This window comes from Candoia aspera, chromosome 3 (genome assembly GCF_035149785.1).
Source record: "Candoia aspera isolate rCanAsp1 chromosome 3, rCanAsp1.hap2, whole genome shotgun sequence".
NCBI classification, from domain to species: domain Eukaryota; kingdom Metazoa; phylum Chordata; class Lepidosauria; order Squamata; family Boidae; genus Candoia; species Candoia aspera.
The window spans coordinates 117,322,067-117,341,991 of NC_086155.1; positions in this window are offsets into that span (position 1 = coordinate 117,322,067).

Consider the following 19,925-nt stretch of genomic DNA (forward strand, 5'->3'; position numbering starts at 1 on the left):
TTTCACAGTGAAGAGTCGCCCGGAGGCGAAGGCAAGGTGGAGGAGGAGGAAGAGGGAGGGAGGAGGAAACGAAGTGGTGCAGTGACGTGGGTGCCCGAGTACTCAGGCAGGCAGCGGCGGGGCGCAGCTCCAACCCGCAGGTCGTAGGTAGGGGCTTTGAATAATCGGGTTCCGCTTTAGATTTTCCTCGCCAAAACGTCTAGTTTGCGCATCTTTTTGCGCGACCCGAAAGGACGTGCATTCCTCCTGTTCCCCCCATTCCATCTCTTCCTTCTTCCCCCTGTTGTTTTCCCTGCTCCCGAATGCTTGCTGTTTGATAGCCGACTGTCACGGACAGGACCTCTCACACTTCGCCCCTAAACATGCCTTCACAAACTGGGGCGGGGCGGTCCCGAAAGAATGACGCTCTTGGGCTTTAAAAAGGGGCGCTCCTCTTTCACCGTCTAGCCTCGGGGCATTTTGGTTTGTTTGTTTTAATCAGACAGCTTTGAGATGATGCTAGTGCTATGTAACTGGGAATGTGATTCTTTTCTGATTGTTATTAGGATTAGGGCTGGGAGTCAGGTGGCATATAAATTTAATAAGTTGTTGTTATCTGACTTTCCTCCTCAAACAAGGTGAGACTTTTTCTCCTCCTTTCTCAAGTGAAGTCCTTGTGCTGCCCCTCAGGGAAACAAAGGTCAGTGGGAGAGTGAAGAGCATCTGCTTAAGGCTACAGTAGACATTATCAAAATGCATAGCAGCAGGTTGGACAACTATTCAAAGTCAGTAGGGCCTGGCTGAGAAAGGCTTGGTTGTTATTAAACTGTTCCTAGAAAGTCTCTACTTAATGGTAGTGTCTCTCTTTAGAAGCTCAATGCAGAGAATTCCAAAATCCAGTTCAGCCAGAATTAATTAAGAGAACTTATTGGGGCTAGGCGCCTCATATGAATCATACTGATCATCAACCATTTTCCAAGCAATTTCCTTGAAAAGATTCCTAAAACCAGCTTTATAATGGGGGAGGTGGATGGGGACAATAATTAAATTATATGAATAAGTACTTTTTCCAGACTATTTTACAAGAACTGTTGTATGAATTGCAGTGCACCATCATGTTCACCTGTCTTCCATCTGGAATAGATCTTTGAGCACCTAATGCTTCAGAACAGCTTTCCCAAATTAGGTGCTCTCTGGGTGTCCTTCCAGACTTCCCAGCCACTAGTATTAAAGACCAAGGAACGTGTGCGGGTGGGTGTGTGTGCGTGCATGCACTTGCGCATGTGTAATTCCAGCATGTTCTGAAGACATCAGATTAGGGGAGGCTGCCATAGCTGGTTCATAGACAAAGGTCTTTGGATTAGAATTCTGGAGTTTGCGTAGATGATCTTTGGCCGGATCTCTGAAGGCAATGCAGGGCCTTCCAAACCTAAGAGTAGATTGTACATCTGAATTCTCTCTCCCCCCATGCCCTTTCTCCTCTACTAATGTATTATTTCTTCCTGTTTTGTCCACTGATAGAAAAAGTCCACACATGAGAATTATGTGATTGATTGATTGATTATGTGCCATCAAGTCATTTTCGACTCCTAGAGGCCACATATAGATTTTCTCCATGACGATCTATCCCTAACCTGGTTTTTCAGATCTTCCAATCGTGCAGTCATAACAAAATAAGGAACTAATTCTAATAATTATGTTTTAACTGTTTCATGTTTAACATCTAGAAAACTAAATCTGACCATTTAAAAAACCAAGCTTTTGTTTGAAAGGATTTCACTGCACTGAGGTGCCTAGGACAGTTGCCCCCATGGCTTCCCTCTATAAAAAGCTCATGACAGTGAGCAGGACTACATGCCACTGTGGGCTTTTTGCATTTAGGCAAAGACTCATTGTCACTCACTGCCACTGTAGCTGCTTTCAAGGTCTCTCAGAACAGGGTATCCCAAGCCAGCCTGAGGCCATGTCCTCAACAGTGATTTACAGCAATTACTAGCAGCCACCTGGCCATCCCCAAACCATTGTAAAGTCTACTCTCATTACTGTTATATGATTGGATGATTGGATAACACTACGGTGCTATAAATATCTAGTGAGGAAATGGCTAGGGTATCTAGCAACATTCCACAACTAAAGTAAACATTTTCAGCATAGCAGCAGGCAAAACACAGAAGGCTGGCAAGTTGGTTCCAGGAACAAGCCCCTTCCTCAGCATTGGCTCCAAAAGTCAGCAGTCAGGCCAGTAGAGCTGGAGGAGGGAGTCATCCAGATCTACTCTTTGGTGTCTGCAGTTGAATGGGAGGTATGCTTGCACCTATCTGCAAAACAACTCCTGTCTTTGGTACCAGGGTGGATGTTCTTCCTTTTCAGGGACAAACTGCATCCACAGCCAAATTGCAACCCAATTAACATTTGGGGGGCTGCCCTGCACAGAACAGCAGAGGACAGTATTTCGGTATTCTGAAGTCTGGGAAAGCTATCATTTCATGGGGGATTCTGCTCAGTCATCTCCTTGAACCCAACCATGGCACAAACAGTCAGGCCATCTCTTTTTCTCTGCTATGATCCTGTGACGTTGCTCTCATCTCACACTCAGCCCATGAGTAAGACAGCCTTAAATCATCATTAACTGAACCACTGGTACAGTAGGACCTTCTTTATTCCAGCACTGTCCACCAGCAGCCTCAAGGCTGCTATGTAAAATCTGTCAGGCATTTACTATCTTGGAGGAAAGTCAGGTAACTGGCAAAAGAGCAGTGTTTCTCAACCTTGGCAACTTTAAGATGTGTGGACTTCAACTACGGAAATTCCCATATTCTGGAATTCTGGAAGCTGATGTCCACACATCTTAAAATTGCCAAGGTTGAGAAACACTGCCATAGAGGAAGGAAAGGAATTGGCAATGGGCAAAGCAGATTTCTGCCAGCTGAAGGATGAGTGAAAGCACTTCAAGTCAGTCCTGAGAAAAGGCCCTATGACTCATAGTGAGAAAATGGCCAGTGATACAAGCTGGCTGATAGGCACAGATCTCAATTGTCCTTACAGCGCCTCTTGAGGCTTAGTAGAGTTAAACAACTATGTCCTCAAGGGAAAGAAGTCTCATCATCTCAATAAGAAGGACCAACAAAAGATAACACAGAGCTGGCTTGTCACATTTTGAAATCTGTTGGAAGATCTAACAGATCTAACAATTACTTTCCTCCTCCAGCCAGTGGAAGTTTAAGGTCGTCTAGTGAATGGGACTTTTGAGTGTTGGGTTCACAACTTGAGACCCAATGGAGTCAAAGACAATTAAGATCAGATCGAGGCTGAGAAGGGGAAATTCAAGAATTCTTGCAAGCACGGAGAGCCAAAACGCCTTTTACAAGGAGAGGAGGGGGGAGAGAGGGATGGAAGGACAGACAGACCGATTTCAAAATGGCTTCGCAACCCATCAGACTCTCAACCGGTTTAACCAAATGCAAATGTTGGGTTCACTTAACACACAATGCTCAAACCAAGAAAACATACTATGGCTTCAGGTGAAAGCTTGATTCCACAATTTGCTAAGACACAACAGACTGAACCACAAAGTAGCCAATCCCTTTCATCCGAGCCTCGCGTCTTGTGCGAATCTAGCCAATCCGGCTAACGGGGTCGCCCGTCCCTGCACACGCCCTTCAAAACGCGGCAGCGCCCGGTGCCCTGGTGGTGAAGCTGCCGGCGCTTCTCCAAACACCAAGAGCGGGAGCTTCCCCCGCGCGCCGCAGGTCAGTAGAGCCGCCGCTGGCTTGGCGCGGCCAAAAGCCAGCAGAGGTATACGTGGGCAGAGGCGGGTTCTGCGCCCTGAGCTGCCAGAAAAAAAGCCCTTCTCCAGAGACGGAGGTCACTTGTTTCTGCCATTGTTCAGGCCCCGCGGGTGGGTATGCATTCAAGACAAGCAACCGCGGCCCGGTCGCCAGGTGCCTGCTAACTGCAAGCGCCGAGGACGCCGCTGTCAGACCCATCTGAAAAATCTCAGAACCTTAGAAAAACCCACTTTTCTAAAAGTTCAGAGCTCTCCTTAATGCATAACGGTAGCAGGCAGCTGAGGACAGGATTTTAGGATAAAATCCCAGGGCCCCACTGAGCCCCAGGAGCAGAAAGGCCCCTAAACAGGCTACTTTCCCTACATGGGAAAGTGCCTTCCCCTGAGATCACCAGGTCTAAAGTTAGTTGACTGCATTGTTACTCACAACTGTGTGCAGAAGAAACTTGTGGTCTTCCACACATTTCACAGTGAATAATACCATAGCTTGATTTTTCATTCTTGCCTCCCCAGTGTGGACCATGGACCTCACCTCCCAGAGCCAGGTCTTTAGACTCCTCTGGAAGGCCAGGAGCAATGGGGCCAACCTCACCTCCAGGGGCAGCATGTTCCACAGGGTGGGAGGTACTGCAGAGAAGGCCCGCCTCCTGGACCCCGCCAGATGCAGTTCTGTTACAGACAGGGTCCGCAACATGCCCTCTCTGCACGATCGGGTGGGACGGGCTAATGCAATGGGGAAGAGGCGGTCCCTCAGGTAACCTGGTATTTAACTAATAATATTTGTAGCATTATTAGTTAAAGTAGTATTTATTAAATTATTTTCATATAATGTTTTGGGGGTCGACAAACAATCTGAAACTTCATGAAGGGGTCATTGAGCTGAAGAGTTTGGGGACCTCTGCCCTAAACCAAGAGGGGCCAGCAGTACTCCCACCATTGGGTGTTCCCTTGTGAAGGAAGCTAACAGATTTTTTCACTGAAAACCTCCTCTGACCTTAGGTGCCCAAGGGCTTTTAATGGTGGTGTGTGATAAAGCAGTTACAGCCCCCAACACATCTGAAGGTCACAAGGCTGAAAAAAGCTTGGCTAGCAGAGAGAGTTGTCCACTAGCAGAAGGGGAATGACTTTTACAAGGTCCTGCACTCCTCGTCCACTTCCCAGTACCTGAAAGGAAGAGCTGCTTGGATCTTCCTGACTGTCTCTAGTTTTTTAATTATTTTCCAACAAGACCCCAAAAGTTGTTTGGTTGTAGTGAAATAGAAATAAGTTTAATAAATCAATCGATCAATAAGCTGTCCTGTAGGTTCTTTGCAGAAAAGTGGCCTACTGAGTTCCTTACAATGAGCACACCTATCCATTTCAAGGAAATGCTAGAGCATTTTAAGGCAGGACTGGCCTCTCTCCAGGATGAAGATCAAATTCATTAATATTCAGAGCTCGTTCGTAAGCCGCTCCTTAAATACATGTGAATTTAATGTGTTTTCTTCTTAGTCAAGACAAGGGATCCCTGGCAAGTGTAAGAAACCAAACAATGTCCCAGGAAATTTCCAGCCAAGCCTCCTTTCCTTGTTGAGGAAGTGCCGTCTTTCAGAGTCCCCAGGGTTCCCCAGAGGTGTTAATCTCTGTTTTCTCTCCAGCAGCTACACTCCGGGCATCAGAGATCCACATCTACTTTGTGGTATGACAATGCTGGGGGCTGGGGGTCTCTTGCAAAGTGTCAAATCCATAATGGCTTTCCTGTAAATGGCACCTGGGGACAGATTAATCCTGTAACAGCTTTACTTCCTTGCTAGTTCCCAATCAACACATTGGGGGTGGGGATTACAGAAGGACCGATTAATTCTGTTTCAAAGCATTGCAAGATGAAGTGAAAATTGTGTCCTGATACGCAACCCCTGAGCTTGTCTTGAACCTTTCCAGAAAAAAGAGATAGGAAACTCTGGCAAGAATATATAGGAATAATTGATGAGACGGGTTTGTGGATTAGGTTGTAATTGAGATTGCATCTCTTAGCCTTCCACGCTAAATGTCTGGCCAGGCAGTTTAGTTCTGTTACCAAAAGACATTTAAAGTCCATGGAGGTCTTTTCAAGCATTTCAAAGGCCTTGGACAAACCGATAGTATCTGCTGTGTCAATCATCTTTGGCACATTGCACTTTTTAAACATTTAAAATAATGTCTTTTGCATTTTTATTACATTACAGAAGGGGAAGCCAAATAAAACGTAGTCCTGTGTTTAATGCACATTTAGGAAACTGTAATCTGTGTAACAAAATGTCTTGCTCTTCTTAGTCTTTTCTAATAACTTCAAAGTCTCAATCCAAGTAGGCAAGTTCCAAGTTATAAAAATTGATTAAATAAACAAATAACCAGATAAATAAAATTTCCTATTTTGGGATTCAAACTTTGCATAATCTTGCTAGGGAATGTAACTTATTGAGGAAAATGGATCTTATTATGAGTTGAGCTGTATGCATTCGTGTTTCCAAATGGATTTGAATAGTTTTGTGGGTACTGTTTATTTGATGATAAATGTGAGGATTTTTTAAAAAAAACATTGGAGCAGAATGGACAGCTTCTGTACTCTTTACTTTCCTAACATTTTATTGCACAAAATGGTATTTTCACAGATGACCCAGTTTCATAAGAATTAATTCTGGTACTGCCAATAAAGACTTCATTGAGATAAGCATTCAAGACAAGTATTACCTCAGATCAAACCCTGTTTCTTAAAAATTGTAAGGGGTGGGTGGTAAGCAATTCTGACAGGGGGGATTGAGGGCAAACCTTTTACCCAAAAGCAGAGTTTGGCTGATAAGCACCCCAATTTAAACCATACGGATCATAATCTAGATTATAACCATGTCTTTGGGGAAGCAGAGACTCTAAAAGAACAAAAACAGCAATAATAACATAGAAAATAACTACTTAATTTCGTATGATAAATTTACATTTTGGTCCTCTTGTTTTGTCATGAAGTTGGTATCTGTAACAAGACAAATATTAACAACCTGCTGCTGTTCTGGAGTCAAGAGTATTTGCAGGCTGCTCCCTTTTTTGTGCAGCATACCTTTCAGCCATGATCCCCATTACTTTCCCCTTGATTTATGCACATACAAAATTAGACCAGAATAATCTTGTTCCCAATAATTTGCTCTATTTAAGTAGAATGAGAATTGGAGAGAACTGTATGTTTGGGCTCTGTCATTAAGTTCAGTGGGAGTATTTTAATACCCCATCTCTTTTACAAGGAGAAATTCAGTGCTGGCAGGAAATTAGGAGCCAGACAGGACTTTCTTCTCCCCATCACACTCCCGACATCATCAGTGGTTACAGTCTTTGCCAGTGAAGTATTAACACTGAAGATTTCCCTAGCTGCCTGCTGATGTAGGATCTCCAAAATATGCCAGTGTAGGGAGCTTAGGGAAAGGTAAAGACTTCCTCAATCACCCTTAACTCCTGGTGACTGCATTGTTGTTGTTGTTTATTCGTTTAGTCGCTTCCGACTCTTCGTGACTTCATGGACCAGCCCACGCCAGAGCTTCCTGTCGGTCGTCAACACCCCCAGCTCCCCCAGGGACGAGTCCGTCACCTCTAGAATATCATCCATCCATCTTGCCCTTGGTCGGCCCCTCTTCCTTTTGCCTTCCACTCTCCCTAGCATCAGCATCTTCTCCAGGGTGTCCTGTCTTCTCATTATGTGGCCAAAGTATTTCAGTTTTGCCTTTAATATCATTCCCTCAAGTGAGCAGTCTGGCTTTATTTCCTGGAGGATGGACTGGTTTGATCTTCTTGCAGTCCAAGGCACTCTCAGAATTTTCCTCCAACACCACAGTTCAAAAGCATCGATCTTCCTTCGCTCAGCCTTCCTTATGGTCCAGCTCTCGCAGCCATATGTTACTACAGGGAACACCATTGCTTTAACTATGCGGGCCTTTGTTGTCAGTGTGATGTCTCTGCTCTTAACTATTTTATCGAGATTTGTCATTGCTCTTCTTCCAAGGATTAAGCGTCTTCTGATTTCCTGACTGCAGTCAGCATCTGCAGTAATCTTTGCACCTAGGAATACAAAGTCTTTCACTGCTTCTACATTTTCTCCCTCTATTTGCCAGTTATCAATCAAGCTGGTTGCCATAATCTTGGTTTTTTTGAGGTTTAGCTGCAAACCAGCTTTTGCACTTTCTTCTTTCACCTTCATCATAAGGCTCCTCAGTTCCTCTTCACTTTCAGCCATCAAGGTGGTATCATCTGCATATCTGAGATTGTTAATGTTTCTTCCAGAGATTTTAACTCCAGCCTTGGATTCCTCAAGGCCAGCTTGTCGCATGATGTGTTCTGCATACAAGTTGAATAGGTAGGGTGAGAGTATACAGCCCTGCCGTACTCCTTTCCCAATCTTAAACCAGTCTGTTGTTCCGTGGTCTGTTCTTACTGTTGCTACTTGGTCGTTATACAGATTCTTCAGGAGGCATACAAGATGACTTGGTATCCCCATACCACTAAGAACTTGCCACAATTTGTTATGGTCCACACAGTCAAAGGCTTTAGAATAGTCAATAAAACAGAAATAGATGTTTTTCTGAAACTCCCTGGCTTTTTCCATTATCCAGCGGATATTGGCAATTTGGTCTCTAGTTCCTCTGCCTTTTCTAAACCCAGCTTGTACATCTGGCAATTCTCGCTCCATGAACTGCTGAAGTCTACCTTGCAGGATCTTGAGCATTACCTTACTGGCATGTGAAATGAGTGCCACTGTTCGATAGTTTGAACATTCTTTAGTGTTTCCCTTTTTTGGTATGGGGATATAAGTTGATTTTTTCCAGTCTGATGGCCATTCTTGTGTTTTCCAAATTTGCTGGCATATAGCATGCATTACCTTGACAGCATCATCTTGCAAGATTTTGAACAGTTCAGCTGGGATGCCGTCGTCTCCTGTTGCCTTGTTATTAGCAATGCTTCTTAAGGCCCACTCAACCTCACTCTTCAGGATGTCTGGCTCTAGCTCACCGACCACACCGTCAAAGTTATCCCCGATATTGTTATCCTTCCTATACAGGTTTTCTGTATATTCTTGCCACCTTTTCTTGATCTCTTCTTCTTCTGTTAGGTCCTTGCCATCTTTGTTTTTGATCATACCCATTTTTGCCTGGAATTTACCTCCAATGTTTCTAATTTTCTGGAAGAGGTCTCTTGTCCTTCCTATTCTATTGTCTTCTTCCACTTCCGCGCATTGCTTGTTTAAAAATAATTCCTTATCTCTTCTGGCTAACCTCTGGAATTTTGCATTTAATTGGGCATATCTGCCCCTATCACTGTTGCCTTTTGCTTTCCTTCTTTCTTGGGCTACTTCTAGTGTCTCAGCAGACAGCCATTTTGCCTTCTTGGTTTTCTCTTTCTTTGGGATGTATTTTGTTGCCGCCTCCTGAACAATGCTGCCAACTTCTGTCCAGAGTTCTTCCGGGACCCTATCTACTAAGTCCAGTCCCTTAAATCTATTCTTCACCTCCACTGCATATTCCTTAGGAATATTAGTGAGCTCATATCTAGCTGATCTGTGGGTCTTCCCTAATCTCTTGAGTCTGATCCTAAATTGTGCAAGAAGAAGTTCGTGATCTGAACTACAGTCAGCTCCAGGCCTTGTTTTTACCGACTGTACAGATGTCCGCCACCTTTGGCTGCAAAGGATGTAATCAATCTGATTTCGGTGTTGTCCATCTGGTGAAGTCCATGTATAAAGCCGTCTCTTAGGTTGTTGGAAGAGAGTGTTTGTTATGCAGAGTGAATTGTCTTGGCAAAATTCTATCAGCCTGTGTCCTGCTTCGTTTTGTTCTCCCAGGCCATACTTACCTGTAATTCGAGGTGTCATTTGACTGCCCACCTTAGCATTCCAGTCTCCTGTGATGAAAATAACATCTCTTTTAGGCGTGTTGTCCAGTAGGTGCTGCAGATCCTCATAGAACTGCTCTACTTCAGCTTCTTCAGCATTTGTGGTTGGGGCGTATATTTGGATCACTGTGATGTTAGATGGCTTGCCCTGAATTCGAATTGAGATCATTCTGTCGTTTTTTGGGTTGTATCCAAGCACTGCTTTAGCCACTTTACTATTAATTATGAAGGCTACTCCATTTCTTCTGTGGTCCTCTTGTCCGCAGTAGTAGATCTGGTGGTCATTTGATGTGAAGTGGCCCATTCCAGTCCATTTCAGTTCACTGATGCCCAGAATGTCTATCTTTAATCTTGACATCTCACCAATAACCACATCCAATTTGCCCTGGCTCATAGATCTTACATTCCAGGTTCCGATGGTGTGTTGATCCTTAGAACATCGGATTCGCCGTTCACCACCAGCACCGTCGGCCGCTAGCCGTCCTTTCGGCTTTGAGCTAGCTGCGTCATCACGTCTGGGGCTAGTTGAGCTCATCCTCTGTTCCTCCCCAGTAGCATTTTGACCATCTTCCGACCTGGGGGTCTCATCTTCCGATGGTATACCGACATATCTCTGGTTGTACTGATCCATTTAGTTTTCACGGCAAGAATACTGAGGTGGGTTGCCATTACCTTCCCCAGGGATCGCATTTAGTCTGACCTCTCTGTCATGACCTTCCCGTCTTGGGTGGCCCTTCACGGTTTAGCTCATGGCATCATTGAGGTGCTCAAGCTCCAGCACCACGACAAGGTAACGATCCTTTGCTGAAGGGTGACTGCATGGATATGTCCATTTAGTTTCCTTGGCAACAGAACGTAAGTAGCTTGCCACTGCCACCTTCCAGGATGTTTATGGCTTCTCATTGTAGGCCAACAGTCCCAGGATTTCCAGGAGTAACATGGTCCGATTTTGCTTAATGTCCACTTACCCACATAACAATCCATACATTCTGGGTGTGTTATTATCTTATGGAAAATTAATCTGTGTTTCCTGCTTAGGAAAACTTTTTGTGTGTGGAATATCATATCCCAGTTGCAAAATATTACTGAAAAATAACAATTTTGGTTCTCAGATATGAAAATTGGGTGACTAATTAAGCAAAGTGCTGCTGAATGGGCTAAATTTGTCACCTGCCTAGAATTCTTCACCAAATGGAAGATTTCTAGCTGATGAAATCATATGAGAGTTGCTGCAATTACAATATATGACATTTGTTTAACTATTTAAAGAATCCTACAACCAACTCTTTTAAATTAAGATTTAACATTTAGTGTTTAGTGGATTAATTTCACGAATTAACATTTCATTCATTAAAATATACTTAGAAGTTATAACCAATATGATAAAGCAATTATTTTGCAGGTTGGACAGGTTGGACCCAAAGGGGGCAAGAGTTAGTCATGATTAAATAGTACAGAAAGGAAAGGAATGGGACTTAATTATGATGAATTATGCCTGTTCAGTGTCTTAGCAGGTGGTAGCACCCAGCTGACCTTGGAAGCTAAGTAAGGTTGAGCCTGGTTAGTATTTGAATGGAAAACTACCAGAGAATCCCAATTCTGTAGGCTAGAGTGGGAAATCTAAAACATCCCAGAAGGAGTCAATGGCAACCCCCTACCCTACTTTTGTCAAGGAAACAGCATGGACATCTCTTTGAAGTCACCAGGAGGTGAGCTTAACTTGAAGTTTTATGTTCAGGTAATACAATTATTTCCCATGTTATTTCAATATTCCCCCTTTGGTCATACTGAAAATGACAATTTGGCAGCAACATTGGGATGAGCTGAGGTTAACCCATGGTCCCAGGGCCTTCAACTATATGCTCATATTTGGGAGGCATCCACTCAATGTATATGGATCATTACAGATCCTTGGGTAAATAGATGCAACCCTGAGAATACATGTATTCTGATCTGATCTCTTCCTCCTTGTCTCTGGGCAGCTTGGGATCAGGGCTCCAAACATGGTAGGGAGGACTCATAATTTTTCCATTTATATTCCAATTTCAGTCATAGACATAGAACCCAGCATTAAATTAGCCATGGAGAAACAGCTAATAGTAGTAGTTTTGGAAAGCATTTCAATCTTAGAAATAGCACATGAGAGACTAAAAACCTCCCACTCCCAGTATCAACTCCTGTTCCAAATTGCTCCAGCAGTTATATTTAAGCAGAGGAAGTCACCAAGCAGAGACCTCCCATGTCACATCTATGGTAGCCTTTCCTTTTCCTGTGTCTGAACAGAAGCACTGCTCTGATACCCTTCCAACATTCCTCCTTAATGGGACCTTCCAGAGAATCATCAGGAGTGATGGGCAAGCTGTCATCTAGGCAAGTGTGTCCATCTCGCCTGCCCATTATTACTGATTCTCTCCCAGGGCCATTGGCCAAGCTTCTATTCTTCCCAGCAGGATGTCCTGGAACACAATTTGGAAACCAGTGTGCCAATGTAATGAATTCCATGTACTATCAATAACAGATGCCTCATATGCACCAGAATTTTGGAAATAAGCACAGAGGGTGTATGCGTGTAAATTGTCTCTGAGTTGCCTATACGCAAAACGACTATTGGAACTTATGAAAAATTATGAAAAGCTTCCAGAACAAAATAAATAGCATCCATCTGTTGGTTGTTTACTGTATCTCACATGACTTCTACATGTCTGATGCTCTCATCTCACACATTTAGTTAGGCAAACAAGAAACACAGACGGCTGGTGCCAAGTCCGGAACAGAGGATTTGGTATTAAAAATGTAAAGTTAACATGCTTATCCTAAGACTGGTTATTTCACTGAACATTTTGAATGTTAAAGAGCCATATCTTTTGGTATGGAAGTATCTTCATGGATGTTTTTGAGCTACAGCAGTATTCTTCCTTTCATTATCCATTGTCCCCAGTCTGTGGTTATGCTACCTGTGGGTGATGGGAATTACAGTACAAAATATTTAGAGGGTACTAGGTTGAGAAAGGCTGGGATATCATATCTATAAGTCAAGCAGAAGATCCTGATAGCCACACCTGCTTCAAACAGTCAGGTTTTAGACACCAAGTATTCAATTTATGAATGGTTGGTTTCAACTATATTCTTGCTAGCATTTAGCAATAAATAATATTCCTACGCCACCACCACCCCCTTATGGAAAAAGTCTGTCCTGCTAAATTTTGATAATTAACAGGGCCTTTTATAGGAGAACCCCTTTGCCACTCCATTTATGGTATTCCCTCCTTCAAACTATATACTGGCTTTGGAATGGTTTTGTTTTGTTTTTAATGACCCCTGGAAACACTTTTATTTGAGTCACAAATGGTTTAGGAGTAATCTATTTATTGTATTCATTACATTTGGAAATATCTAATGAACTTATAAGATAACATTCTGGTCATATTTAGCTGATTAAAGTTGTGGGTAAAGCTTAATTGATTTATGTATGTCAGGCACACCAGGTAGACCACACCAGGAAATAAAATCCATAGGAAAGTTAAAGCTACTTTCATTGAGCAGTAGCTATAGTAACAAAATCTTGCAAGTGCAAGTCTGATTGTGCTGAACCTCCTTCCTGTTGGAGGTCCCAGCAAATCAGCATGCCTCATTAGCATGTGGATGAGTTTGCTCTAGGATGCAAATTCTCTATGTGCTTCTGGAGGAAGGTGTTTGTTGCTCCTCCCACATTCCTCACTTTCTCTCTCCTTCATCAGAGAAGCAGCATGCAGCATGCTGCTCTTTCTCTCTTGGGCCATGCAGTGGGCCTAGAATTCAGGAGGTTTCCCCTTTCTCCATGCAGCCTTCAGCAGCAGTGAGGACTGAGAGTCAATTCAGTTTAGGAAAAGGAAAGAAAAAAAATCATTTTTCTCCTCAGTGGATGTAACTGGACCAAATAAATGAGTAAGGCTTCTGTTTACTTACTTTTGAAACTACTTCATCTAAGTGTGTAATTATGCTTGGGTGGGCTAAGTGTGTAAGATCAATAACCTATATTTCTCTAACGGGCTCATTAATGCTATTTAAAATAATATTCTTTTTTCTGTGTGCATCTTTTGCTGTGTTAAGCTCTGCTCCATTCAGTGGTCCTAGCTGTCCGCTAATGGCTTTACTTCCCCCTTCTTATACTCCTGTGAATTAGGGAGGTCTGTCTGAGCTGCTTCTGAATATTATCTGTCTGCTGTGGACTTAAAATATTACAAGTTTTCCCATTTTGAAATTGAGTTTTCATATTTTGAAGTCCAGAGTTTGAAGTTGCAATTTAGCATTAACACACAAGAACAGAAACTTGAGATCACTATTTCACATTTGTTCAGTTAAATAAATGAAACCAATATATACTGTATTGAATTACATAATAAATCATTTATCACATATTGCAAATATTATTCTTAAAAATCTTAGCTGTTAAATTTTGAATTCTGCATATCTGATAACAGTTGAACACTAAATGCTAATGTAGAAGAGCTCTCAGACAGCATCAAAAGCTGGTCTCCTGCCCATCTGCTTTCAGACACTGCCAAATATTGATTAGTACTACAAAATATTTGATTTTCAAATGCTGACAGGAAATACAAAATATTTACAAATCAAGATCATAGTGCAGATGTCATCATCAGTTACTTTATGAAGCATGTCTACATCATCAGTTGCTTTATGAAGCATTCATCAGTTGCTTTATGAAGCATTCCCTACATGTTTTCCTTTACTTTTCTTGTCAAAATATTTTATCAGAATATTTTTTCAGAGACCTATCCAGAAGACAATTTAGGAGAAATTGTGTAGTATTCTGTTTTTGACTTTCAAAATGTGTTGTATTTGATTATGTCAATTGGCCAGGTTAAGAATTTCAAAGATTTATAAGACAATACCAACCTTTACACCCCATTTTTTATTCAGCAAATATATAACAAATTTTAGTCTAGACATAGTTTTGTCTTTGAAACAATCAACTGGCCAGCCCAATGAAGTACTATGAGAACCACAGAATCAGTGGTTCAAGTTACAGCCAACCAGATTTATCTGGAACTGGGCTTACTTTAAGAAGACATATTTATATATCTTTAAGAAGATACAGAAAGTATCATTAAACATGTTTCACTTGGGCTTTATCAATGAAATGTTTATCAATATAAACATACTAGGCTGCTTACATTCAGATTTAGAATCCTGAGAGGACATTGCATAGAACGTAGGAAGTCTTCCTCTCTGAGTGCAGTTGAACATCCAGGACCTTTGAGACGGTGCTCTGGGGACACCAGGTCAGAGGTAGAACAAGGGTGAGGCTAGTAAGCCCTTATGTGGCTGAGGCTTACTGTCAGGTAAAAAAAGAGAGAGCTGGTACAGGTGGAGCTGACTGAAATCGAGATGAGAACCGGACGAATGACCTTTTCTGAAATTGCTTGTCCGTTCCATGTTCATTCTGTTGGAACAACGGTGAGGTCTAGCCAGTGTTGCTTTCTTTATTAATTCTTGCTTCCTTTATTCTTTTCACTGTATTGTTTGTATATTACTGCTCTGAGAGTACTTCAGCCCATTTTGCCTGTGGAACTACTTGGAGAGCAGATCCTGACTGAGAAGTTGAGTGTGGTTATGAAATACATCCCAGAGCCCATATTAGGGTAATAGCTTACAATGGTAACTCTGGGAGATAAAATAGGGAGCAAGCTTTCAAATTTCCAAGACCTTACTATTAGTCAAGATGGTTAGAATCACTATTCGTCTTGCCTCATTAAGAATTATACCCTATCAGGTCCCAGCTTTCATGAAAGCCGGTAAACATACAGGGGTACCTACCAAGGTTTTCCACCTATATCCCTCCCCCCATGCGTAAATACTTTGGTTGATTAGTTATCACTGGCATGACTTCTGAGGCAGGTGGGCCCATCTCCACAGCGTATGTGGTTGATAGGGCTCTTGAGCTGCCCTAATAGGTACTATATAAGGAGGGCCAGGCACAATTAAACACAAACATAAAACAGTCCACAAAGTGCCCAAGAAAAAAATATTGTTAGCCTGACCTGTTTGAGATGAAACTCTTTTAAAAGGGCACTGAGAAACTTGTTCAATGGCTACTGTGCTCACAAAGGTTTCTCAGTGCATAAGATAATAGTTTTATTACAAATTTTTCTCAAGCATTTTGGGATCTAATTAAATATTGCCTTAATAACAATTTTGGAATGAACTTATGGTCAAAACAGATATTTAACCCCTCTTCCTGTGTAACTTGGGAGATAAATAAATGTACATATAAGAAACCAGGAACATGATTAGCTACAAATCTCTGCACTGAAGCTAATGTACAAGAATTATAAATATCTCAATTTGCAAAAGGGTGTCATGTCTACTTTTGTTCCATGTAGACAGTCTTAGCTTCTACTTAGAGATCCATTGAAACATAAATTTGACCAAGAGTGCCCAAACTTTTGCATGCGAATGGATGACAAAAACAATTTTATGAGGTATGGTAAAGCTGAAGAAAAGTATTTGTTGTCCACAGCCTGCAGGGATGGCAAACATTCTTCTATAGAATATGTGATTGGATATATCACTGTGTAGCACAGCTGTAACAACCCTGGTTGGTTCTTGGTTTGGAGCCTGTCATATGTGTTTACCTGCAAATGAATCTCAAATGCTACTGCAATGGGGCTGTATCCAAGAAGAGAGAAAGAGAGAGAGAGAAAGGGAGAGAGAAAGAGAGAAAAGCAAGCAGCTCTTCTAAACGATCTTGACCACTGACTTTTCATTCACATAAGCAAACAACCTCTATCTTTGCTGTAAGGGTTTTCACTAGAAAAATAGATAGATGATAGATATAGATAAATAGATAGATAGGCAGGCAGGCAGGCAGGCAGGCAGGCAGGCAGGCAGGCAGGCACATACCCTCTGCATTTAAAGAGATTCTTTCTTGAAGCAAGAAAGCACCCTGGATGGGATGTATGTACAATTAAACAAAGCAAACATTCAAAAGAAGGCAAGGGCATTTGCATTCTTCTTTGGGCTTCCCAGGCAGGGAGATGTTAGTGAATTACATACAGAAAAGGTCAGGAAGGGCCAAATCCCCTGCTGGGGCAAATGGCAATGAGATAGTTACATTAAACATCAGTGTAGCAATACCAAGAAAACAGAGCAATACTATCAACAGAACTGCTGTCATTATTAGACCCATTTTACCCCAGCTTTCTTCCACAGAGGCAGTAAGCATTTAGCTCTCCCCATCTTAGACTCTCATCAACCTTTAGGGAAGAATATACAAGAGCATAATTGGCCATAAATCACCCATTAAACTTGATACTAGGCAACCTTTTGAACTCTAAACCTTATCTAAACCTAATCTACCATTTGGGTTTCATAGTTGTGTTACACTAGGTTTAGAGAGGGTTGGGTTCAAAATGCTGTCCAGAAAATCTTGGTTTTCTCAGATGTACTGTATTAATGAGGGAAAAAAACACAACCAACCTTTCAAACTGCAATTTGTTTTCCAAGGTGTGGAATAAACATGATCATTTTCCCATCATTAAAATGGCATAGAAGCAAGAACCAGCAAGAGGAAGAGGTGGGAAGGCATTTTCACAATGATTAAAAGAACAGACTATTTGATTTGCTTTGGAGGATCTTCAACGTAAGTTTGTACGATGATTTTATTTTCAATATCCATGCTCAGATTGGTTCTGCCTTCCTGTAGAAGGAAAGTAAGAGGTCAGAAAAGCACAACGTCCAGGCCATTTCTCCATGTCTAGTCACTTACTTTCCAGTGGAAAAGCAGAGGTAGGATTTTCAAGAAGCTCATCTATTTTATATGAGAAATTCTTGATGCAGCAGATCATATGTGCACAGAGCAGTTTGCTGTGTTTCAGACAAGTACCTATAACTGCACTTTATCATACTTTTTCCTAACAGACTTTTAAAAACTCTTCAGAGATTCTAAGGCAGAATGTACATTTTAGACCCCCTCCTTTCCTCCTCATTTAGGCAGGATCAACCACTTTCCACCAATGTTTTTTGCTCTTTGAAGTCATGGCCCAATAAACTGGAGTCTGACAGGCTACTTATTTATTAGTTAGATTCCTATCTCAAATTTCTTCCTTAACACACTCTCGTCTGATTTCCCAAACAACCACCCTGTGATGTAGCATGAGCTAAGAGAGAATGACTATCCCCAAGTCACCCAAGTGAATTTCCTTGGCTGAGGTGGACTTGAATCTGGTCCTCCCCAGTCCTAGTCCAACATCTTAACCACTATCCCCAAATACTGATATAACTCTTGGAATTATATTTTAATTTACTGACTTGAATGCCTTAAATGAAAAAAGATTAATGCATCCAATTGTTAAAAATACTGAACTAGACTCTGGCTAGGTTCCTGTCCATGTGTGAGGCCCAGCCAATTGCTTCTAATGGCTTCCCAAGGCAGGTCCCTCCTCTTACCTTTATTGTCTCCCTCACACTCAATTCAAGGTTGGTAAGTTCCTGAGGAGCAGTGACATGAATTTCTTACCTCTCTAATGCACACTGTTCACTGAAGATGATAAGACAAACATAGCAGCATTAGCATTACTATATCAAGGAATAGCCTCCCTGAGAAATATAAAAAGACAGTGCTGTCTTCTGTCCAAAAGCTTTATCTCTCTAAGCCAAATTTTAGGTAGCTACCAAGGCCTAATGTTTAGAGTAACGTGCCACATCATACTCTTGTGCCATCCTGCTTGTATTTACCCAGCCAAGCCCTCTGGAGTTCAATCCCGGGGCTCCTGTTCTTACTTTTTATTTTGCAGCTAAGGTAGAAAAGATCCCCTCTCTCTTTCTCCCACAGATTAGCAGCTCATCAGCTCCCTGGTGTCCTTAGCAAACAGAGTCTTCCTTGCTGGGGAAATAAAGTTTGCCTTGTAATGCGGATGTGATCCTGCAGAGAGAAGGGAGGGAGTTTCCGGGCTTTGCTTTAAGCACAGCTGTCTTCTTTCCTCCTGCTACCAGAGCTATAGGATTGATGGAGGCTGAGTGTGATTCAGGTGAGCAAATAGTATCTGGGAGGAGAAAACTACCCTTGGCAATGATATGTGTTCTCTCTAGAGCAGCGGTTCTCAAAGTGTGGTCTGGGGAGACCTGGGGGTCCCCAGACCCTTTCAGAGGGTCCACAGAGTGAAATCAATACATATTTTAAAACGTCTCAGCTTTAATTTCTAATACGGTAAGTGTCAATAGATATAACCCAGATAAATCCAACCTCTTTGAGGTCATCTATTATTTTTAAGAATGTAAAGGGGTGCTGAGACCAAAATGTTGGAGAACCACTGCTCTAGAGGGACATGTGAAGCTAGGGCTGCTTATGGTAGTGGCTCTCAATCTTCCAACTTCTAAGAGTATTTTATGCATGATCTTGGTTTCCTAATATCTTCTCAGTGTCAAACAGAGAAACCATATGGGTTATAAAGAATGCTGGTTATGGTTTACACATTGGACACAAGTTGAATCTCACTTTGCTGCTATATATTTTTGTGGACTAGGATCCACTACAGACTTTAAAGTGTAATCTTCATTCAACAGCCAGGATGGTAGGGGGTAGATTGGGAAGTCAGAGGAAAACAAAATGCAAAAAGTGTGCAGACAGTGATAATATGTGGAGGCAAATAGCTACAATGACAATTAACAAGGCAGTGTTGGTGGTCACACAATGATTCTGGCATTGATAAACTAATTAACAGAAGTAGTGTGATAAAATCCATACTCCCAGTTCAAGGCTTAGGTGACAGAATTGAATCTCCCATGTCTCCCTGGTAAACCTTCAAGGACTCATGATCTTGGAACACAGTTTGAGGGATCTGGAGCAAAAGAATGTCATTTTTTTCTTAATGGGACAAGGATCAAAGCACATGGATCAAATAAGGATCCGTATGATATTTAGATGGTACTGTTTCTGCAGCAAGTATAGCCTTGATACTTAAAAAATATAGATTCCTTCACTCCTGTTCATGTAGTTTTAATTGGAAAAATATCCAAGTAGTTTCCCATTGTTTTCTTCCAGAAGACTTTTTCTACTTCCAAGTCTAGTCGACAGCTCCAAAATTTTCTGGTGGTCTCCAGTTCAAATTCCAGCCTTGCTCGGCTTTTGAAGATCAGCCAAGGTCAGGTAGATGCAGAAAAACAAACAAAACCTTTGAAAAAGCTTGAAAATATCTTTTTACCTGCTTGTGGATTTAGTGTTAGCACCTGATACAAGGAAATTGATAGCAGCCGAAAAGCACAGAGCAAAAAT